General features: G+C 36.2%; 1 long non-coding RNA gene and 1 pseudogene across 2 annotated transcripts in view; one reads left to right on the top strand and one right to left on the bottom strand.

Annotated features, from left to right (window-relative positions):
- LOC306650417 overlaps window positions 1-21,622 on the bottom strand; it is a 42,668-nt gene extending 21,046 nt beyond the window's left edge. The window contains exons 1-3 of the long non-coding RNA XR_013760917.1: window positions 21,438-21,622; window positions 9,042-9,168; window positions 2,793-2,871 (exon numbers count right to left, since the gene is read on the bottom strand). This is a non-coding gene — a long non-coding RNA (uncharacterized lncRNA). The remainder of the gene's footprint in view (window positions 1-2,792; window positions 2,872-9,041; window positions 9,169-21,437) is intronic.
- On the top strand, window positions 13,527-15,729 carry LOC306650408 (E3 ubiquitin-protein ligase RNF168-like; annotated as a pseudogene). Its single transcript has one exon. The product of its transcript is annotated as an E3 ubiquitin-protein ligase RNF168-like (transcript).
- Window positions 21,623-25,478: the final 3,856 nt, after the last annotated feature.

Below are 25,478 nucleotides of genomic sequence, written 5' to 3' on the forward strand. Positions count from 1 at the left end.
AAAAACAATGAATTAGCAAAGGGAGAAACTACACTACAGAAAAAGTCAATCAAAGGAGAAACCAAGTCAAGTTAAATTCAATAATGAACTCCTATTAAGAGCTTTGCCTCATTCTTTGCAATCATAGGAATTTTCTCCAATATGAAATCTCTGGCAGTAAGAAAGGGTTGCATTGAAAATCTTTGCTACAGTCCATACATTTCTATGATCTCTCATCATTATAAACCTTGTGATGTTTAACAAGGGTTGGGCAGTCCTTAAAGCCTTTGCAACACTCTTTACATCCATCATTAAGAATCCTGTGGTGTTGAATAAGATGTGAGCTCTGAATAAATGCTTTTCCACATTAATTGCATTTATATGGCTTCCCTCCAGTATGAATAGTCTGCTGTTGAGTAACAGTTGAGATGAATTTCAAATATTTGCCTCATTCATTACATTTGTATGGTTTCTTCCCTATGAATCCTCTGGTGTCTAATAATTCCTCCAGTAAACTTAAAGCCTTTGCCACATTCCTTACATTCATATGGTCTCTCATCTATATGAATTCTGTAGTGTCAAGTCAAGTCTGAAAAGTGAATAAATGCTTTCCCACATTCTGTACATTTGTACAGTTTCTCTCCAGTATTAATATTCTGGTGTCGAATAAGGGTTCCATTATACTTAAAGCTTTTGCCACATTCCTTACATTCATATGGTCTCTCATCACTATGAATCTTCTGGTGTACAATAAGGACTCTACTACACTTAAAGCCTTTGCCACATTCCTTACATTCATATGGTCTCTCATCACTATGAACACTCTGGTGTTCAGTGAAGCTTGAAATTTGTGTAAATGCTTTCCCACATTCTGTACATTTGTAGGGTTTCTCTCCAGTATGAATCCTCTGGTGTTGAGTAAGGCCTGAGGTGTATTTAAAATCTTTTTCACATTCTATACATTTGTATGGTCTCTCATCACTATGAGTCTTCTGATGCCAAGTAAGTTTTGAGGTGGAAATAAATGCCTTTCCACATTCTTTACAAGTATAGGGCTTCTCTCCAGCATGATTCTTCTTGTGTTGAGTAAGGCATGACCTTTGATTAAAACCTTCACCACAATCTTCACATCTGTAGGATTTATCACTACTGTGATAAAGGGTTGAGAAGTCCTTAAATGCTTGAACACATTTCTTAAATCTGTATGGCATTTTTCCCACATAAATTTTCTTTCACTGATTAATTCTTGTGATTTTATTTAAAGTTTTTCCACATTGTTGATATTTGCAATCCTTTCCTTGAATATGGATGCTTGGAATGATAAATTTTGAGCACTGATGAGATACTTGTTTGCATCTGTTGCCTTTGTAAAGCTTCTTTGTAAAATGATCACAATGACATTTTCTAGAATTTAAAAAATGTTAAATATTTGTGAGTTTCACTGCATTTCTTATATTTTTCACAAATAAAAATGCACTCATTTATTTAGGGTACTGAACTAGCTAAAAGGTCTTGAAAGTTTTATGATAAATGTAGAATTATCACCAAATAGCTATATCTGATTGTTTACCAAGTAATATGGTATAAGTACATATCTTCCTACATTCATTAAAATGTTACATTTGGACACAAGGAAGGACTGTTTGTTGAATGTAGAACAACAAATGCTCCATTATGTTAAAAAAAAAACCTGATCATATTTAGTAATTTATTTTAATTTAGTAATATAGGTTTATATTGCTAAATCTATTGTCTACAAAAATATTTGAGTAAAACTTTAAAAAAATTCTACATTTCAAATGTTCATTGTTATGAACTGAGGCATGCAATAGATTTTATTTCATATTTTCCAAATTTTATTTCACTTTTTTATTTTTTATTTTTATTTATTTATTTTTTTAAATTTATTTTTATTGTACACAAATGGGATACATACTGTTTCTCTACATGAAGTAAAAGCATACCATCTGTGTAGTCATACTTTTACACAGGAAAATATTGTTTGATTCATTCCATAATTTTTCCCTTCCCCCCACCTCTCCCACCCCTCTTTTCCTTCTATAAAGTTCCTCTTTCCTCCATTCTTACCTCCTTCCCACCCCCCACTATGTGTCATCAAACACTGTTCAGGGAGATTATTTGTCCTTTGGATTTTTGAGATTGGCTTATCTTACTTAGCATGATATTCTCCAATTTTATCCATTTGCCTGTAATGCCATAATTTTATTATTCTTTATGGCTGTGTAATATTCCATTGTATTTATATACCACAGTTTCTTTATCCATTCATCAATTGGAGGACATCTAGGTGAGTTCCACAATCTGGCTATTGTGAATTGAGCAGCTATGAACACTGATGTGGCTGCATCTCTATAATATGCTGATTTTAAGTCCTTTGGGTATAGGCCAAGGAGTTGGATAGCTGAGTCAAATGGTGGTTCCATCCAAGTTTTCTACAGAATCTCCACACTGCTTTCCAGAGTGGCTGCACTAATTTGCAGCCCCACTGGCAATGTATGAGTGTACCATGTTCCCCACATCCTCATCATTTCACAATGTTATGTTATCAAAAATTCAATGGAGATAAATTTTCAAGACACTCAAAACCTTCCTCAAAACTGATTATCAAAATTGAGGTGTTTTCTGAGACTTCATATATTCTTGATATTGATTTGTGATAAATAAAAAACCTTTATTTTGTAGCTATCTCACAACTATTATATTCACCATGACAATTGTCCTAAACATTACTCTCCTCCACACATTTCTATTCTTTCTTTTAGAATACATTCTCAATGCCACAGTTTCCATACCTTCCCTTTATCACCTGATGGAATGAACATTTAATTCCCAGTTCTGATGGAAATTCTTGGGTTTGATGAGAATGCATCACTGAAATAAATCAAAGCAATAAATTATTTTACTTGCTACACTCTTGTGAATATACTTTGCAAAAAAGAAGTTATTATCAATGTGAACACATCAGAAAGGGAACAGTAAAGCAAATCCAAGATTGTAATGAATCAATAGATTAAAAAACCCAAAAAACCTAATAAATATATGGGTAAAAGATCTTAACATATACTTCTCAAAAGAAGAAAGGAAGGATCATCAAATATATAAAAAAAATGGCCAATAACTCTAGTATTTAGAGAAATGCAAAATAAATCCATACTGAGATTCCCCCATACTCCTCTCAGAATGGGAATTACCAAGAATACACGTAGCAACAAATGTTGGCACAGATGAGAGAAAAAGTAGGATGGAAATTGGAGCAAGCAGAGTTGTCATTGCAGTCCTATCCACAAAGGAACAGGTGGAGTACTCAGTCAACAGCCCTGAGCCATACTGTACTGTCATAAGCTCTTTACCACTCATAACATTGTGTACATTGCAATGTGGCCCACAAATTATATTGTGGCTTTCAGCAGTGTGTTTGAAGACCTCTTTTGTTAATGTTTCTATAAGTATAAGTCATTTCTTCTGTTAATACAAAAAAATATGAATGTTTAATTGTTCATTGAGTAAAGTCTGAAAATTGTAGTGAAAGAATTAATGGTTTTATTTTCTAGAACAGCATTAAGTTACTGTTTTTGAATTATTGCGAGAATTAGAAATCAGAAAGTAAAATTGGTACTTGTGATTTTTTTTGCTCCTTGATATTTCCTCCATTGCATTTATATATCTGATATTGAAACTTTTTTCTTTTGTGTGCCTTTATCCTCCCCTAAAAAGTTGCTTTAAAAGTTCTGATTTACTGTTTTGTTTCAGGATCATCTTGCAAAGTCTTGCTTTTAGGTTAGATACAAAGAAAATTAATCATGCTTGGTATAACTACAGCAAAAAAAAAATCTCGAATTCAAAGTATATTGAGAATTAAAGTCTTACATTTTTTTGTAATTGCTGACATACAAAACTAGTCAATATATGTAAATATTTTACACTTCTTTAAAGATTAATGCTTCCTTTTAAGTGCTGATTTATTTGATTTCTCTGCATTCAGTATTAAGTAAAACCACCAATAAAATATTTGTAAATCCTTAAAAAAAAAAGGAATACAATATATTATCCAGGCACTGTGGCAGGCACACATTTGTAATCCCAGTGACTCAGGAGGCTGAGACAGAAGGGGTGCCTATTCAAGACCAACCTCAGCAATTTAGCAAGACGCTAACTAAAAAACAAAACAGAAAAAGAGCTGATGGTATTAACCAGTGGTAAAGTCCACTGGGCTCAATTCCCAATACAAAATAAAAAGAATAATATAATAAACTACACCCACCATGTTGTACAGACACTTGACTTTTGTCCATTATAATAAAAAATGGAGGGCTGGGGATATAGCTCAGTTGGTAGAGTGCTTGCCTTGCAACCATAGGCCCTGGGTTCAATCCCCAGCACCACAAAAAAGTAAAATAAAATGAAAACTTTGATTGACATTACCTCTCATATCTCTCAAATCACAGCTCCTAAATTCAACTTGTTCAGATTTCACGAGTCAGGTGATGTAACAATTGACTTCTTACCTTATTTTTCCCCTCTTCTTTTATGGGGATTGAATACGGGGCAGTTTTCCACTGAATTACTCCACCAGTCCCTCTTACCTTTTTCAAAATTTTTCTTCTTAGATTTTATGGGGTGCTGAGAATAAAACCACAAGATCACACATGGCAGGAAACTGCTCTAGCACTGAGCTCCAACCACAGTTCCCCCAGGCCTTTTCTAGATTGTTTACATTTGAGACAGGATTTCAGCAAGAAACTTGCAGTCATTCTGCCTCAGACTTCTACTTATCTGGAATTACAGGCACATGTATTTTTTTATGACCTATTGTTTATTTATATAGTAATTTCCAAATATTTTCAGAATAACTATAAGCATGTACTGTAAGCTTGTTTTTAAGTAGAAAAATCTCAGTGGAAATAAGAGCACACAAAGAAGAAAGGGAAACTTGGGTCAATCAAAGCAACAATATAAAACAATGAGGAAAAGATAATAAGAATGTGAAAGTTATGAATTTACAAAAGAAGACTAAATAACCATTTTTGTTATATTCAAAGTGTTATTCAAGAACTAAAGTAAATGAAAATTAAAGCAAGTCTACAATTTCATCTTACTTCAATTAGAATGGCTACTATCAAAAATACAAATAATAGGCTAGGTATGTAGCTCAGTTGGTAGTGTGCTTGCCTTGCTGATGGAGTTTCAAATTGGAATGGACCTACCTTTTGATCCACTTATCCCCTTCCTTGGTTTATACCCAAAGGATTTCAAATGAGCATACTACAGTAACACAGCTACATCAATATTTACAGCAGCTTAATTCCCAATATTTTGATTGTCAAAATAACCTAGATGCCCTTCAATAGATGAATGGATAAAGAAACTGCAATATATATAGACAATGGAATATTATTCAGCCATAAAGAAGAATAATATTATGGCATTTGTAGATAAATGGATGGAATTGGGGAATATCATGCTAAGTGACATAAGCCAATACCAAAAAACCAAAGGCTGAATGTTTTCCCTGATAAGGGATTATGATATATAATGGGGGTGGGGAGGTGGGGGGTGAGAGAAGAATGGAGGAACATTATTTATGCAGAAGGAAATGAGAGTGAGGGGTATAAAAATGGTGGAATGAGACAGACATCACAACTCTATGCACAGATATGATATGAATGGTATAAATCTACATTGTGCACAAACAAAAAAAGATGTAACATATTTGTGTACAATGAATCAAAATGCAGTCTGTAAAATTTTTTTCAATTAATAGAAATTAAAAATATAAATTAAAAGTAATTAAAGTAAATAAAACTGAGAGAAAAATGTTGCTAATAGAAATCAGCAGAAATTATGTACATAATATTCCTTAAGAAATGAGGTCAGAGAAATTTAAAATGTGAGGAAGGAAAGCTATCAAACAGTAAGAAGCAAGGATAAGCACAAAAACTTTGAAAATAAAGCACATATAATCAAAGTTTCAAAATTCACATACAAATTTTGAGAGGATCAAAAGATAACAGATGTATCACTTACAAGGACATCTATATAATTATTAGTTGATTTTTTTACTGGAAGACTTCCAGAAAAGAATTGGAATATATAATCCACTGAATGAAAAAAAAGAAAAAGAAAAAATCTAACATCCATAAATACTGTATCCAAAACCAGTATTTTTCAATAGTAAAGAAAAAGAAAGCATATCAAGATACATAAATGCTAAAAAAGTTTCTGACTTCTAGACTTCTATGAGAAATTTTATAGAGAATCCTTTTTATTGAATGTAAATAAATCTTCACAAATAAATCATTTGAAATCTCAAAATTTTCTGATAAAAGAACAAATACACACAAATATGAATTCTCTTACACTGTAATGATGATACATAACACAATTTTGCTATAGGATTTCAAAGACAAAGGCAAGGCTCTCATAAACCTGTTAATTAGTGTACAATATAAAGTAGCTGTAAAATCAATAATGACTTTAAGAAGACGTGCAAAGATGTTGATTTTTATATGGAATTTAAGTAAATTTAATATCAATACATAATGTAGTTTAAACATAAACTGCTGCACATAATCCCAATTTAAAGGCATAATAACCATAAAATATATAAAGAGAATATGGGAAGACTTTAAAGCATGTCACAATAAAAATCTATGAACCAGAAATTAACTCAAATAAAAAAGGAGGGAATAAGAACCAGATGATGGGGTGTGTTATCTGCTGGCATCATGTGTCTCTCATACCACATTTCCTAAAAGCTATCTGCATTCTGTAGGCTGCAAATATTCATATAACGAATCTGAGAATTGAAAACTGCGGATAACAGTATACCTAAATGCTGATGTCTTGAGGTAGTGGTTGTGAGGAAGGGTGGTTAAGTGACACATAGAAATTTTCCAAGAAGGCAAAAGAAGAAGGCCGGGTTGACAGGCGTGCTTATTAATTAAAACAAACTTGCTCTGTGCTCAGCTGTGTCATATGGTGGTCTGTGGAAACAAGTGAAAGGACACCCACTTGGAGATGAAGCTGTCCCTTTCCAAGCAGTCTCTGGAGCTTTTCTTCTCTCAGAATAGAGAGGATAAATATTTGAATAAAAGCAGATGGCAAAATGACTTGCCACAAAATATTGCTGCTTTGGGTTCTGAATTGAGCCCAATGTGCAGAGGACATACCAAGTCCACTAAGGGACCAGTTTTTCACATCTGTACATGACACTAAAATGTTCCAGTACAGCAGAGGGCCTTCATGCCAGCAGCAGCTAGTGAAGTCTGAAAGCAGCTCTTTAACAGGATCTAAGGAGCCCGTCTGGGAGGAGGAGTTTGAGACTGTGTACACAACCCTCGCCAGACCCCCTTTTGCTCCGATCAGCAGAATGTATCTGACTTCATTATTTTAAAGTCACACGTCTCCCAGACCCCTGGATTCAGAACCCAAGGCCACAAATCATAGGCATGAAGCACTTTCTTAAGACTGTGACATAACATTGAATTGTTCCCTGTTCCCGTCTATGCCTGCATGCTGCTTGACTTGCACCCACACCTCCATGACCAAGGGCACCAGAGTGTTCTACAGCTCAGCCATGGGCTGCTCTCTGCTTTTTCCGTCTGACTCTTGTAAGTCCTCCTTCACTGAATGTAGACTTGTTGCCAAGTTTCTGAGAAGTGTCGATCCCCTGTTAACTGAGATATCAGTGCTGCCTCACATTTCCCACTTGTAGTCGAGGCTTACTGTGAGTAACACCTTGGACCATCCGAATACCATCAGCGGACAAAACTGGGGCTATTAACGAACTCTAAAAGCCATACTGAAAATGCTCAGAGGGTACTAGATGAGAATAGTGGGCCTGGCAATTGTCTGTCATGCAGGGCTTTGTCCTGTACTGTTCATAAATCTGGCCCCTCTCTCCCTGCCCTTGTTTCTTGAATGAAATGCTTTTGAGGTTATTTATGAAAGGAGTGATCCTGGGCAGGCAGGAGGCGGTGGACTTTATGGCTCCTTGGAGTTACTGTGGATCATGACCTTCTCTTTGGCTACCTTTAGACAAAGAATATGCCAATACTTGGGGCTCTGAGTTTTACAATTGATATTTATTTGTATCATCTCTTTGTCTAGGAATGTAAAAGTGATTCTAAACTAAGATGTGTAATAAAAATCAATCAGATTTATTGTACCTACAAAAAAAAGTAGGGAAAACAATTATAAAAACTAGGGAAAACAACTTACAAATTAACAGTAATAAGTTCAGTATTTTTAGTAATTTGTCTAAATATAAATGGATTATTATTAAACACCAATCAAAACACAAAACATGACTAATAGGATTCTGGCTGTTTATGGTCAAGGACCTTTGAAATCATAGCCACAAGTAAACATTTCTTCCTTAGAATTATCTTGTCAGATCTCTTGGTCACAGCAGCAAAAAGAAAAAAAGAAAGAAAAAAGCTCATTAAAACATCTAGTGTCCCTTGTCTCTTTAGATTCCATGGATCTTTCCTTTGGTCCATAAAGGTGACAAGGAATGGCTTGGAGACAGTGATGATTGTTTACTGGAAAATGGAATGACTGTTGGGAATCCTCTTATAATTACTGATGTTTTTGTCCTACTACTGTGTTTATTAGAGTAAGGCCAGATTCTGGAAAATTATTTCTCCAAATATTGTTTCTTGACACACCTATTAGAATATATAAAAAATATTTCACTCTTCGAATCCTGAGCAAATTTCCAACTATCAACAGTAAAGGGAATGAATCAAAGATAAGGAAATACATTGGACTTTAAGGGGTTGGTCAAAATATATAATCCTGTTGAATTTCTTTGACAAATCTGAAGTGAGGGGTGTACATCATGTCAAGAAAGAATGAGGTTAAGCATAAAAGAAATATAATTAATATTTTCCTGTCTATATCAACAATTTCCCAATATATTTCCATGAAAGTAAGTATCTGAAATTCATTCATGCACAGTGGGAACTACCAAGAGAGACTGTACAAAGGAAAATTCAATACTGATAGTGAATCAAGATTCTGAAGGGAAGCTCACTCACCCAGAAAGACCAGGTTTCTGTAGTTCTCCAACATCACATCTCTGTATAACTTCTGTTGAGCTGGGTCCAGGCATTTGCATTCCTCTTGAGAGAAATCAATGGCCACATCCATGAATGTCAAGGGTTTCTGAAATAAGAATAAATGTCTAAATGACACTTTGACCACATGGTCATTCACAGAGGTTTTAACTTAACCCAATGAGAGGTAAGAGAACTGGTTCTGACAAAGATGATTCAATAGGGTATTTTTTTTACAAGCTTGCTTATCTAAAGTATTATGTAACTCTGAGGAAAGAGGAAAACAGAAGTCCAAAAGAAGTGTATATCCTACACTTTTGTGAAATAAAGTGTAAAATTAAAGTAAAAGAATATATTTGCATATTTTGTATATTTCTCAGATGAGAAAGTTACACTGAGTTAGATGATTACTTCCCAAATTGTAATGAGCACAATCATGGATTGAATGTGTTGCTAATGCATAGAAGGAGTCACTAATCCTGGGACAGGATCTGGGTTTCTGAGTATGTAGCAAGCTCTCCATTGACGCCAGTAGCACTGGTCCAAGAATAACAATGAGGTCGTACACTAAAGAAGAGTTCATTCATGAATATGAATTCAAATATTTTAAGTAGTTTATGCATTCTGCTACAATACCAAAAAGCAACAAGAATCCTTTTTGATCATTTCAAATATATATCACTCCAAGAGTTTCTCATATCTTAATGCATACACCCAAAATAATCTTTTGACAGTGATAATACTTTTCTTTTTTTTATAATATTTGAGGACATGTTGTCAAACATCCAATTAATGCTCTTCCTGGGATTTTTTACAAGTCTAAATGGACTACAATTCATAAAAAGGAACATAAATGTCAAAATAAAATCTGAAATTAAAATAATTTTCAGAGCAGTTATTGACAGTTATTATAACTGAGAAGAGCAATGCAAACATTAAAAAGGCAATAAATTCATATTGATTAAATTTTACATTTTAGTACATATGTGAAAAGAGCAAGATTTTATGCACTAAAACAAGACAACCTTTCATGTAAATCAAAGTAAAAATATACGATTATTTAAAATTATAATTAAGCATGGGATTAATGCTTTTTGTATGATACTATTGAGATATAATATTGAAGAGCAGAATAAAAAGAGTTAAAATTTGTGAGACTTTTATTTTCTTTAATATGTTTCACTTATCAATGAACTTTGATATGTTTCACTTATCTATGAATTGTATTTTTGAATTTTAATGTACTGAGAAATAGGCTTTTTTAAACTGTTTTTTTTTTTTTTACTGAAAATGTAAGGAGATTAGAATGTGTATGCCTTTGAACTTGAGGGGAAATAAAATGAAAATATACAGAGCTATGGTTTCCTTCAAGCCTCTAGTTACAAAGCCAATGTGGAATAAACAAACATGAGTTTTTGTTCTCCAAATCAAGTTACAAGAAAAGAGAAATTCAAAAAAAGAAAACAATTTCTGTATAAAACAATGTGGTTTACATATAATATTTAAAATTTTCTAAGGAGATACTTAATAATTAAGACAAATTTATTATCATTATTGGGAAGAATTTTATATAAAATGTCAATGCACATAAAAAAACAGCATCATGGTTTTGATACAAGTGGCCTCAAGGAAGCAAAATGAAATAAAAAGTAGAGTATAATATAATGTCAACCTTCTTATGATAAATGTTGTACTGGAAGTTTGATATGTGCATGTTCTCCACACTATAGAAGCGCTAAAAGGTAGTTGAATAGGCACTTTAATATTCTAGAGAGTGGTCTCTTTATTTCATGATTTGCTTTAGTACAATAAACATCTTTATAATATGAACACTGAGAAAGCAACTCTGATTTAATGGAAGGGATTCCAAAAGATTCAAGATTAATGTCATCCATTCTGAGCATGTACAACTGAGGAAAAGATCACTGAATTGGCCTCAAAGAATTTTGCCCCCATGGGAGATGTAAGGGTCATGTCTACAGACTTTGATGCAAAAATTGAAGAAAGATGGACTCTCAGAGCATGGGTTTCCACCTGGAATCTGTTCCTTCCTCTCTCTGTCAACTTTTTCTCCCAGTCCCCTCAGGCTAATTCTCTAGGTTAGTTTGGAACACATCATGCTTGTCATAGTAAAGGAAGTGAAGGGATGACCAGTGGCAGTGTTGGAAATCTTTCCATGTCACACTTGGACCGGGCTACTCCAAGGAAGATGGACAGAGGGAAAGAGGTACTGGCACCAAGTGAGGGCATGGCACAGAGTGCTGGAAAGTTCAGAGGAGCTAGAGGCCCAGGTGGCAGGACAAGTCTGGAGAGCAATAAACTCCTATGGCCATGACAGTCTGCAAAGCCCACACAAGGGACAGCAATCCAAACTTTATCATGCCTAAGTGAGTGGAAGCACAAAGATAAGGACATGCCTAACCTGTCTCCCACATGGGACTGACACAGCCCCATTAAGCACATGGTGGGCAGTTTGGGAGAGTGGTGGACAGGGCAGCCCAATTTTGTTCAGGACAGCATGACAGACAGGACCCATCTTGTTTCTGAGGTGAGCTGGTTCATCTGCTCAGTCTTTGGACATGCACAGAGCTGCAGGGCATCTTGCTGGCTGAGAACTTTGGAAATCTTCCTCTAGTGACACTAGACAGTTGTGGCAGGATGGCGGTTGGGACTTTTGAGAAAGTAGCTGAGGAGTGGATTGATGGGGATTTCCAGAGACTTCAGAGCCCATGCCTGGTCTGATAGGAACCATGATTCAAGGCTCCGAATTTGGGATAATTTGCCAAATGAAGTGGTTCCATCCTGACTCCTCTAAGCAGGGAGGACAAAAATAGGACTTGCCAAGATTCACGTGGATGAAAAGGGGCCCATAAAGAAAGACTTAGGCTCCCAGAATGCAATGGAGTGTAATTCTCTCCTAATTATTCTCTTTCAAAATTTTATGTTACCATAGGCAATGAATGGAATCCTCTTTTAATGTGCATTTTGTTAATTCTTGAAGTTGATGGAGCATCCAGATGGAATCTAAGAAAAAAATCATGGTTTACTTCCTTAGCAATATCTAATGACTCAACAATAGCAAATGCAAGTCTATGGTACTAACACATTTAAATATCTAAAAGAAAATTTGTTCAACACTGCAGGTCCTGAATCCATCACATGAATAAAACTGAAGCATGCACATTGAGGAGATGCTTCTATTATAAAGGGCTACAAATTAACTATTCCATAAAGAAAATAAAGTAGTTTAAGACATGTTACCAAAATAAACAGTAGGGAAGGAAGTTTGCAAATTTAAAATACATAACATTTCGGAAGGAAAATGCAGCCCCAAACCTGAAACACACCTGAAAACCAGCTACATCGGCTTTCTTCTCATTCTCTGAGCTTCTTTCTCAGGAGTGATTAGCTACAATTTAAATCTATCTCTTCAAACTCTGCCTCTACATGCATCAGAACACATGGACCTTCAAAGAATCATTTTGTAGGCTCAAGAGTAGTTTTAGCTGGAAGTTATGGAGCTCAGGTCTTTCCTGTATATAATTTTATTGATACAGTTTTATTGAGAAAATATCCACTGTGATGTGAGTAAAAATATTCCAATTCAGTGGGTTTTGCTTATGTTCTTTGGTAGTAGGTATTGAACCCAGGGAAAATTGACTGATTTATGACTGAGCTACATCAATAGCATTCCTTATTTTTTTTGTCTTTTTTTATTCTGAGACTGGGTCTCACTAAATTGTGAAGGCTAATGTCAAACTTTTAATTCTCCTGTGTTAACCTCCTGAGTAGCTGGGAATAGAGTGTGCATGAGCATGCCTGCCCAAGCTCAATGTTTACGTGTACAGAGGAAACAAATGTGTAGGGTGTTTACAATATTCAAAAGCAAAAGCACTTATATTTTTCAGAAAATATATATGTAATTTTGTTGCTACCTCCAAAGTAATAATTACGTAGTAGACAATGAATCTTATGTGAGCAATTCTAAGATTTGCCAAGTAGTACGACATATATGATTATTTTAGTCTGTTATTTTGCTGCTGTAACTAAAGACCTGACCATAAAAATTGTAGAGGAGGAAAAGTTTATTTCAGGACTGATGGTTTCAGAGGTCTCAATCTACAGAAGTTTATGAACCAAGAAAATACAGTGGTCATTGTTAGACCTACTATTCAAGTCCACACATTCTGTCACCTCCATTTCTCAGGGATTGAGTTGAGCCTGAACATCACAGTGGAAGAGTGTGGCAGAGGGAAACAGCTCACATTGCAATAAGGAAGCAAAAACAGAGTGTCCACTCTCCAGATAAAAATGCATACCCCCTTGTTTGTGGTTGACCAAAGAGCTTTGAGGGGCCCATCAGTCACGGGACCCTAGGACACTGGGCCAGGCCCCCTAAGAACACTGAGCCACCAGGAGCATGTGGAATTGGTATTGATGTTGAATAGGCCTCCGTAGCATATTAAAATGGCTGTGATCAATAATGCCATCCTTTTCCTGTCACAATGCATGTGCCAGATCTGTGTGGAAATCCTAATTGAGCCTGTTACCCTTCCTTGTAACCACATGTTCTGTATCTGTGCTTCCAGTCGATTATCAAAAAGGCAAGTTGTGCTGTCCCTTCTGTCACTGCTGGGTCTCTTCATGGACTTGGTACCATACCCGAAGAAATTCTCTTACTAATATGGAACTATGGGAAATAATTCAGAAACACTATCCAAAGGAATGCAAGCATAGAGTCTCTGAGCAAGGATTGGAAGAAATCGTTGATGATTATCAGCCCATTCATCTGTTAAGTAAACCTGGGGAACTAAGAAGAGAATATGAAGAAGAGGTAAGCAAGGTTGACACAGAGCCACCAGCTGGTGAGGAAGAAGAAAACAAAACCAGTGACAAATATATACAGAGATTATTGGCAGAGGAGGAAGAATAGGAAAAACAACAGGCAGAGAAAAGGCAAACGAAGTGGAAGAACAACTAAAAAATGATGAAGAATTGGGAAGAAAACTAAGCATTAATATTAATAATCTGTATGAGGAAAGTTCCTTGGCTTCGCCTTTGAATTCCAGAAAATCTGATCCAATTACAAGCAAGTCACAAGAGAAAAATAAGAACAAACAAAGAAACATTGGAGATATTCAGAAGAAATTCACAGTAGTGATATGAAGAGCCCTAAATGGCACGACAAAGAAATTGAAGAAAACATGCCAACACTTTCTCCTCAAATATGCCTTGAAATCAAGAACAAGGTGCAAAGTCTTCAGTAGAGTCACCTATGCCATGGTTATATGTCTATCATGCAGAACAGTGCCTTGAAGGAAAAGCCAAAACACAATCCAATGATCATGATCAAGAGTTATGTGTCATAAACTATGAAGGACCTAAAACCAAAGCTCCCTATTCTAAAGAAACTATAATTAAGTCTAGTGGCAAGACAGAGAATGGGTGTACTTCCTCAGATAAAACCCAAGTAATTGGAGGCAACCCAGTTGAGACAGAAAATGAAGAGTCTAGCCAACTGATGAGTAAATGTATTTCAAAAAGAAAAAGCCAGGAATCTTCAGTTGAAGAAGTCAGGAATCCATGCTTTTCTTTTAAATGGAAGAAAACGTTCCCATTATTTTCTTCAGATCAAGAGGGAACAAATGAACTTTACCCCAAAACTGATAGATTTGGAGCATTCACTTTTTGGAGATATAAAAAAGAGGAACAAGACCAGTTATTAGCATTACAACTACAGAAAGAGGTGGATAAAGAACTAATAAAACCAAAATGGCAAAAAGGATCCCCAGATGAGTACCAGTTATGTGCTACATCCTCACCTCCAGGTAACTTGTCAGTGGGCAGAAGAATTACAAAGATAAGAACTTCAAAAGGCAGACTGATGTAGAACATCCTAAACCTCAGAGAGGCTCAAGAGATGAAAATTGGCAACCTTCTTTTAAAATCCGATTGAACCGTTCAGTCAAGGGAAAAAAGATGTCAAACTCTACTAGAGAAAGTTGTAAAGTATCTACAAGTACTCATTCTCTACACCCTAATAATTCACAGAAAAGCATTTTTCAAATGTTTCAGGGATACACCAAATAACGTGGGCAAAGGGAGTGTCTTCTAGTAAAACTGGATTGTGAAGCTCTCTTCTGTCATAGAATCTTTATAAATTTCACATTAATCTCTGCTTTCTGAGTATACTTATTATCTTTAAAGACTGTGATTATGAAAGAAGAATATAAAAATATGCTTCTGTAAAACTGAGTGATAAGCAAGGGTCCCTATCCATTGTTAATAACTAACTCATACTAAGTTTAACAATCCTTTTGTATGTACAAATGCATTTGGAAAGCCCAAGAAGTCTTAAAGTCCCACTCTAAATAATAATAATAATAATAAGTTTTATGGCTTTGGCTCATTTACTGTCATGAATAATCAAAAAAAGATGATACTGTATCAAATAGTTAAGGAATCCTTGTAGGATTTAGAGTCTAGGTTTTCTTTTTTACTTTTCCTTATTTTTACACAGCACTTGAAATACAATCTACCATAACACTTGAGTAGTTAATTTCCATCACTAATTAAATTTTAAACATTATAGCATTTTCTTTGACTTAAAATGGATTAGGATCAATGTTAAATCAGAGTTTTCTAGTAAATTAAAATTCAGTTAACAGAAAAAAAAAATCAGTTAACAGAAAGGAAAACCAGATTTTTTATGCGTAAAGAAAGAGATAGGATTAGATCAAGTGGGGTGGATTGACAATTTAGGAGCATTCTGGACTCACGTTCTAATAGTTGATGTTATTTGGAATAATGTTCTCTCTTTCTTTGCTAAAAATAACACAGAAAAAAATTTGGTGAAAATTTACCTTTTCACACCATAGTATTCACTGTCAAAATCCAAATTAGTTTTCTGAATTTTTAGAAATTCATCCTTCTATTAATCTGCTATTTCCTGAAAAAATGAAAATTTGCTATAGAAGAGTCACATCAAAATGTCTTTATGTTTTGGAATATGAAACAACCATGAGTTTATTTCCTTATACTATCATTTGTGCTGATACTTTTCTTCGTGCTTATGGACAGTGAGAATGTATGTAGGTTTTTCTCTTACCCCTGAAGGTTAAATCAGAAACAGTGATTTCATTTGTGAAACTTTAGAGATTAATGCTCTTAATTCCGCTGCTCATTTAAAATTTTAGTATTTTCTTTCTCAAGAAAAAAATGTTTTGACCTCTGAGTAATGATCATGATGAGAGGAGGTATAGTTACAAAATAACCAAATTTGTCCAAAACAGACTAAGATCTGCCTTACCATCAAACCAGTATTTTTCTAAGAGCAATTCACTTAATGTTTTAGCATAGACATTGTTGGATCTCCTTGAATTAAGAGTTATTCAAAGCTTCCTGAAATGTTCTATGACCAAAAAGGAAAGAAATAATCAATAGCCCCATGGTGTGATATATTTAGGATTTATTTATTTAACCACTTATTCATCTGTGAAGAAGTCTTTCTAACTAAAGTTGACTTTAAGATAAATTTTAATTTCTCTATTAGTCTTTCTGCTCTTCCTAACATGTATGCATTCTTATTAGAAGTTAATATATATTTTTTTTGCCAGTCAAAAAAAAATGCATACCCCAAAGTCATGCCACAATTCCAGTCTCCTCCAGTCACAGCCTACCTACCCCTTCATTTACCACAGTTAATTCCATTAAGGGCATTAAATACCTGATGGAATTAAGACTCTCACAACCCCATTACTTCTTCTCTGAATGCTCTTGCATTTTCTCATAAGCGATCTTTTGGGGGACACCATACTTGCAAAATATACCAATGATTTACCATTAAACTGCAATATCCAAAGAATGGGATATATGATTGACAGTCACCAATTCCTTAGGATAGAAAATCTGATGTGGTAAAGCTGTAATTCAATAACTTATCTGCCACACAAACTTGAGGAAATGTACTGATTTTTATGCAGTCATAATGGAGGAGAATTTTTATTTCTATTTATTTTTCTGATAGATTTTCCAAGGTTGGGCTTTGAAATTTCAATTAAAATCACCTCCCAAAATGGAAAGGATGTGATAGACTTACTATCAGCATTCAGGGAAAAGAAAATGGTGAACGAACATTTTGATTAATGTAAAGTAAGGTCAATAATTTTTCTGATGCAATTCTATTCTTCTTATTTGGATACATTTTCTAGTGTATCTACTAAGAGAATGCATTTTACAATTATTAAAAATGGAACTTGAAATAAACAAATCTTTTCAAGGTTACAATCCAAGAAAGAACAGTGCTAATTATTAGACCTACTCTTCAAGTCCACACATTGTGTCACCTGTGGTATTCTCCAATACCTACTTTTACTTACTGATGGGCATTGTTTATTCTGGAACACAGGAACATGTATGAGTTTTCCTTAGGCTTTGTTTTAATTTCCCTTCTTTCACATATCAGAGGGAAAAATAAATTCTGTATTTTCCCCTTCAATACCAGTGTCAAACTTATAGACCGCCAAAAATCTGCATAAAAAAGAGGTAGTGAAGAAAAATATTTCTATATTCATTTCCCAAAAGGTTGCTTATGTAGACTAAAAGGATAAAGGAAATCCTTCTAAGCCATAGACAACCAGCTACTCTCCTGATAATCATCTCCCCTTTCCTCTGTCATCTAAGAAGAGATGACCAGACACCAGTAAGGCTGTACAAAAGCCAAGAGAATTCACCTCCGTGGGCATCAAGTTAATGCCCTTGCAGCTGTGATATTTATTGCTTGCAAACAAATGATGGTGGGATGAGGACATTACTTTGTATTCTTTCAGTATTAGTTAACTTTTTCATCTATGTGACCAAAATGCCTGATGAGAATAATTTTAAAAAGGCTTTATTCATTTTGAATTATAATTTCAAAGAATTCAGTCCATGCTAGGCTGTCTGCAAGGCATAAACATCATGGAAGAAAGACATGGAGAAAATCTGCTGAGCTCATGGAATCTAGGAAGCAGAGAGAGGCAGGAAGAGGTTGGAAAGAAGATAAACTGTGCAGTGCACCTGCCAGTGACCATTTCCTCTAAGTAGTTTCCAGCTCCCAGGATGACAGGCAGATACTGACACACTCATCCACTGAAGATGCAGAACCTTTTTGATTCTATACCAGCCTAAAAGCCCCATTTCTGAGACTTACCACACTGGTGACAAGGCTAACAACACATATTATTTGGGGGACAGACCAGTTCAAATAAGAACAGTTTCCAAATACACTCATAGACTGTGCCTACAGAAGATTGAAGGAAGAGAAGTACAAAATCTTTTGCCAGCAGAGCCAGGCAAATATTATGTGATAAACTCTCATGTGAAATTTTAATCACCTGAATATAAATATGCTTTAAAATGTTATTCATTACTTGGAGAATAATGGGAATATGCTGTGTCTGATTCAGTATTGCATGGGAAAGGTAGTTGATAATCCTGTGAACTAGAAAGGGAAAATTGGAAATGTGGTGATGGAAATCAAAATGTGAGAATTTATTACACCCATGAGCAGCTACAGTGAGGAAAGAGTATCTTTGATTTGTGACCCTTCTTATATTGTGAAAGACTCAGAGAACAGGTGGCAGCTGGGGAGAAAGAAAGAACTGAGGAAAACATCCTCCCACACAGGAAACACATGTCCATCTGAAGTCTTGCCTCATGACCATTTTAGTCACTCTACACAAACTGTGGAGATACAGAGATGCCCAGTGATGGATGACATTATGAGAAAGTTGTAGTTTAGGATCAAAATTCATTACGAGTTCACACTGAAAAATTTGCCTGGCCAAGGTGTTGTTATTTCTGACAATAAGGAGTCACTTGCCCATCATTATGACCAAATGTTTGCACAATCTGGACAACTACGGCTTATCTTTGACATTTACCACATTAACATGATTCAATTTGGAGGTGCAGAAAATCCTGTATTCTTATTTTTGCTGAAAGAAAACACCAAAAATATCAGAGCTTAAAGTAACAAAACCTTATTATTTTATACAAATGTATGTTTTCACTGCCGTAGACCAATGTCAAAGGGTTAGCAGACCCACACTGCCATCAGAGACTCAGGGAAGAATCATTCTATCTTCTGGTTACTACTACCACTCCTTGATTTACATGCATAAATGCTTCTCTTCCTTTTGTGTTGATGTACCCATGAAAACTTGAGTATACATCATCTACCCTCACACAGATCATAGTAGTACCACAACATGTTACAACCCTCAAACTGCACAGGGTCTGGGCACCATAAAACCAGAGATGGCAGATCCTGCAATAAGCTTATCCAAGAAAATTTGAATTCTAAGAGAAAAAAAAAAACTCATTATCCTTTCCTGATACCAATGTGTATTATTAAAGTATAAATTTGCAATAATGAAGACCAAGCAATCTTGAAACAAAGAAATCCATAGGTATATAAAAACTAGTTGTATTTTAAATAGAAATAGAAGGGTCTATATAAGTCCAATGACATTGAGAGTAACATTAAATGTGGAGGCATGATACAACCAAATCTAAAGGTACATGTTTGTGCTTGAGGCATAATTCACTGAAAGTGTGCGTAGACAATGTGCAAGGCCCTGGGCTCAAACTCTAGCACAAAAATAAAAGACCTATGCCCAGAGTAGAGGGAGGATGACATGGGAAATATAACACCATACAATGCTGCTGACCATTCCTCCTCTAGGAACACATTGCATAAGCATATTGTTTCAGGTCCCTTTTGGCAAAATAATAAATGTGTCAACAGAATCATGTATATTGGACCACAGAGAAAATATCTGCCATTAAATGTGGAAGAAAACATCTAAAAGAGTTGGAATAATTCTGACAAATAGCTGAACTCCATTTTCATTGCAGCACTATTCATGGTAGCAACAATTTAAAAAACAAAATGGTCTTTTAAAAGAATTATTTTTCTTGCTGCAGAGGAATAAACCCAGGGGCATTTGAACACTGAGTCATATGCCCATCACATTTTTCTGTTTTATTTGGAGACAGGGTCTTGCTGAGTTGCTAAGTGACTGGATAAGTTGCTGCAGCTGACTTTGAATTGTGATCCTCCTGCCTCAGCCTCCTGGACCACTGAAAGTATATTTAGAGTCATTAAATGTTGAGAGATTCCTCCAGGCTCTAAGGCATCCAGCTATTCTCTTGAGATACTCCATCATCAATTCAAACTTCTTTCCAAGAGGACAAGTCTCAGAGACTGATATTCACTACATACTCCATGAAGTTATAGACACAGCAGATGAGGGCATCTTATATGGGTCAGTTCTGAAGCACAAAACAAGGAAGATATGAGAGGTTGAGATAAGGACACATCACACAGTCAATTCTTCAATGGTGAACCTCATCACAAAATATTGTCATAATGTGCCTGTGCCTTGGAAGACAGAGGGACAAGAGGCACACACAGTTTGTTCAAATGTTCAAGTGATACCTTTTTGCTTCCCTCTCACATAAATTGTTCATAAACATGAAACAAAAACTTCATCATGTTCATTCAGTATTAGAAGAAGCAATAAAATATTTCATCAAATTGAAACTTGCCTGGAAAAAAATTGATAATGTTGAGAGGGAAAATTGGAATTGGAAATGTGAACTGTAGTTGAATATAGGAAAATATTAAAATTTTCCTGTATATACTCAAGAATACACCATAGTGTATTTCACAATCATGAACATCTACAAGAAATGGGACCTAATTAGAGATATATTCCATGCTTGTATAACTATACCAAAATGAATTGCCATGTGCAACTCAAAAGAACCAATCAAAAAACAAAACTTAGTAATTTACTCATAGACCACCGAATAGCTTGGATGGAGCCCAGGGTTCTGGATTTGATAGGCTGCTTCCTGAATATTCAGCTAGCTCAGCAGGAAGGAGGAAATGAGGCCTCTAGAGGCCACAGCTCCTTTTATGCAGGAACACCATGGAATCGGGGTCCTCCTTTCACCATCCTCTCAGTCTTCAACACACAGCCTGCTGATATGCTGGGCTGCCAGCACAGAGACACCCTCATCCTCCTCTAATAACCCTTCACGTGTTCTGCTCCCAACCCAGGAGACGCTGGGCTGCCAGCACCCTGTTATCCTCATGGGGCCTCAGGCAGAGGCTGAAGACATGATGCACTCATGTGACAAGATGCACAGGCCCAGCTACCAGATGCACTACGTGTAGACGTGGGGACTGAGGGCTGAGCCCCACAGAGGAAGATGATGGCGGCAGACTGAGAGGACCAGGAGTGGCCCCAGGGCCATTTCAGCTCCCACCACCGCCAGTCCCAGGGGTTTGGGCTTCACTCCGTCTACAGCTGCCTGAAGCACATTCACCATTTCCTGCTCTTCACTCTGCCCCGCGTTCTCCCTTGGAGTCTCTCCTTCCCTGTGTTGCACAGAAACCTGGGGCTCCTGAACACAGGAGGAAAAGCCAGAAGTAGATCTGGAAAATGGCGGCTCCGAGACCAAGACCAGGGCAAGGTTTCAGAAGCCCGCCCTCCTCGCTGGCTGCATGCGTATTGGACAGTTCTCACCCCGTGCCTCTATTGGACAGGGATTCAGGCCCCACCCTCTGACTCTCAGCCTAGTGGTCACCTCTGAGGGACAGTGGAATGTGGCCAACCTAGGAATTAATGAGAACAGGTCACAGACTTTGGACTGTTGCTCTTGATTATTCCAAATACTAGGGACTCATCCAAAGGGCACTTTAGAATAATTGAATTATGCCACAATGAAGCTGTTTAAAATGTTTATATTCAGTCAAGTTCTGTGTGTAACATTTTAGATTCTGTGTTCAAAATGCTCATCCACATAAAATGTGACTTTCCTCATGCATGATGCAATCTAAATATGCATATATGGGTATGAATGGAGGAAAATGTCTGAAGTATATTAACTAGATGAATAAGGGTGGTTAACTCACAGGAATGGACTCAGATGACAATGGAAAAGGGTGAAAATTAACTTACCTGCATATCACTTTGAAGGCTATTCAATAAAGAGAAAATTATTAGATATCACAATACTCAATTAGGTATTTTATTTTATTGTCTAGAATACTAACCTTGAGTCTTAAAATTTGAAGGATTCTAAATTTGATTTGCTTTTCATCAATGACTTTGTCTTTACCACAGGGACTATAATACTACATGTGTTCAATACAAGTTAATATTTGGGACCCCTGTCACTGAATAGGTTCTCAAAATTATGATTAATCCATGCATAGAAAGAAAGTACTGTATAGAGGGTAAAGAGGGATGGGAGGGGTGGGGGGAAGGGGAAAAAATAACAGAATGAATCAAACAACATTATTGTATGTGGATTTATGATTACACAAATGGTATGCCTTTGCGCCATGTACAAAGAGAGAGACAACATGTATCCCATTTGTTTACAATAAAATAAAAAAAAAAAAATCCATGCATAGAATATATAGGGAAGACTCAGGGAGAGAAAATGAGTTGTTCAAGGTGATCCAAAAATCAACTGGTATGATATTCCAACTGCCTTTTCTCAGGAGTGTCCTCCTCATGAAATCAATGCCTCCAATCTCAGTATGAACACTTCCTATTTCTAGAGATATGTATACTTTCATCCCAGTGATGTACAATACAATAATTGTGATGTACAGTACAATAACAATAATTCATGAAAAAGTTGAGGATTCACAAGGATGAACCAACCTGGTTTCTTTATTTCTGCCAGGACGTATTTTTTTTATTTCAGGGAATATGATGTGAAAACCTGTATATTAAGTACACAATTTCTCCTGTGCATTGGCATGGACATACTTATAGAAGATCAAGGGTGAGGTTCCTTGATTGGCAAAATAATGTCACTGTGTGGCAACTGCAGGTTTCAGGAAACTGAAATGGGCAGATCATGACTTAGGCAGAAAAAAATCCAGGGATAGATGATAGGATAAGGATCAGTGCCACTATTTGGTCACTACACAAGCCCACATCAACTCTGATCACAGGGGAACATATGATTCTCATTTTTAGAGGAGCAGTGATGGAAGGCAAGAATTCAGTGAATTCATTTCACTGAATTCATTGTCAATTAGGAGAAACCAGGAAGAAAAGTGTGAAATTCAAATACAACTCTCAGGAAAAATCTAATGAATTCTTAAAAAAACAGATGCATAGATGGACTGGTGGAAAGATGGAAAGACTATTCCATCTGAATATGTGTTTCTTCATAATAAGTTACCAGATGGTGGACTTTTAAATTTGTACCATGTTTATGCATGTGGAGATTGAATTCCGGGGTTCTCTATCACTGAGCAATACACCTTGCCATTTTCATTTTAAGATATAGTCTCAATAAGTTGTCAAAAATGACCTCAAATTTGAGATTATCTTGCCTTAGCCTCCAAGTCCCTGAGACTGCACACATGTACCACTGTGTCTGCCTGAACTATCATTTTGCAATGCATACACCCCACATCCCTGATATTGTATTTTAGTGTATAAAAAGAAATCATTTTTCCAATGGTAGCACACAATATATTTATAGGTCACAAATTAATTGGTGGAATAAAGAATATTTTTAATGGTCTAAGGGTTAGTATCACTGACTTGCAATACTCATTTCTTCTTTAAACATTTGAAACTAAAACAGTTATTGTGAAATTTGCATACTTTAGGAAATCTCTGTGGTAAGAAAAGATGTGACTTAACATAATAGAATGTTCATAAATAACAGGTAAATCTTTTATCAAATATCTCCAAATACTCTACTCACATGGAACAAGTTGTCTTTATTTTGTAAAGCCAGAAATTGAAAATGAAGTCAAATTATGTGTGGTGGTCAGATGGGTAGAGACTAATTGTTCTGTATCCCAACTTGGTCTCAGGACAGCTATTCTGACAACTCGGTGAATGTATAACTAACATTAACAACACTTAAATTGATACCTAATCCTCCCTTACACAGACTCTTATGAAATATATTTACAGATTCTGTAATGTCACAAGAAATGGACCCTGGGAACAGCTCTTGTAGGTTTCCTCTGCTCATGTGCTGCTCCATCCATTCTGCCAAAGACCACCTAGAAATTCTGGATTCTGCTGTTGTTCCATCACATCTTTGCAGGGACTGGGTTTTTATTCTTTGTAATTAAACATTTGTAACAATGTGGAAAGAGAGACTTACAAGACATAGGGAATTCTGTGGAGTATGACAGGCAGTATATTTTCTGGTAATTAACCTGAAGAAGTTGCTAGTTGTAATGAATGACTGATTTAAGGGCACTGTAACCCCTGAAGTCAAATGAATGCACTTGGTACCTGGGTCCCAGGCATGGGGTTAGGTTGTGGGCATAGAGGAAACTAGTCCCAGGGGATCCTGTTCTGCTTCCTGTGCAGGTCATTTTGCCTCCCCATTCACAATGAAGACTGAAGTAAGACAATGTTGTGAGAAATGAGGATCGGAACAGCAAGATCTGGAAGCAAGTGTGTCAGTGGTGCCAGAGCTCAGAGAGATAATTCCCACAGCCTGAGCCCCATGCACAGCAGGGCTTTCAGTGTTATAATAAGCAGGTTTGGAGCACACCAAGGCAAGGGACATGGTGCTGTTCAGTTGGAGGGTACAATTTATATTCCTTATACAGGTAGAAGTCTGTCAACAGCCTAGGAAATTCAGCTCATATTCAGCAGGGACCTTTACTCCACTGAGCCTAATGTGGGAGGGCTCTGTCTTTTCTATTTGGCTCCTTTTTCTTCTACTGTAATTCACTTCCTACATGTACCTGCATCCACTGCAATGCTCTATACTCACTAGCCATAAGAAACACTGCTGTGTGTCAGCTGGCAAAACCACAGCCTGTCAGCTCTTGAACTGCTCAAATTTCCATTCTGTTCTACCCCAAGTCAACAGCCAAATTTATCCATCACCCTGCAATTACAAATTCAAAGACATCTGTGTGGCTTCTTCCCATTTCCCTCAGAGTAGATGAATGCCAGCTTGGTATCCAGCTGTTGCTGCTCCCTGTGCATAGATCCTAGTAGGTGGACCACACTATCCTTAACCCTGCTTGCCCCTCTGGCCAGGAATCTCCAGGTCTCAAGGACAGAGGAGTTGCAGAGTGTTTCTAAGCTATTCAAACAAAAATCCCTAATTGTCCTGAGGAGTTTGCTCACTTGAAGGACTTAGGCTCCTCTCTACTCTGACTGACCTGAACCTCTACAACTCCCCTTTTTTGTTTTGTATGGTCTTTTAAATAGACATGACTTGTACTTTGTGCAAGGAAGGTAGAGGGAGAAAGCAAGGCAGATATTGCCAAAAACAAGCACAACACAATAAGGCAAGTATCAATAAACATCCTCCAATGAAAAGCTGTTTTATTCATATAAAATTTAGTAACCATGAGGT

This window comes from Sciurus vulgaris, assembly GCF_902686455.1.
Source record: "Sciurus vulgaris genome assembly, chromosome: 19".
NCBI lineage: Eukaryota > Metazoa > Chordata > Mammalia > Rodentia > Sciuridae > Sciurus > Sciurus vulgaris.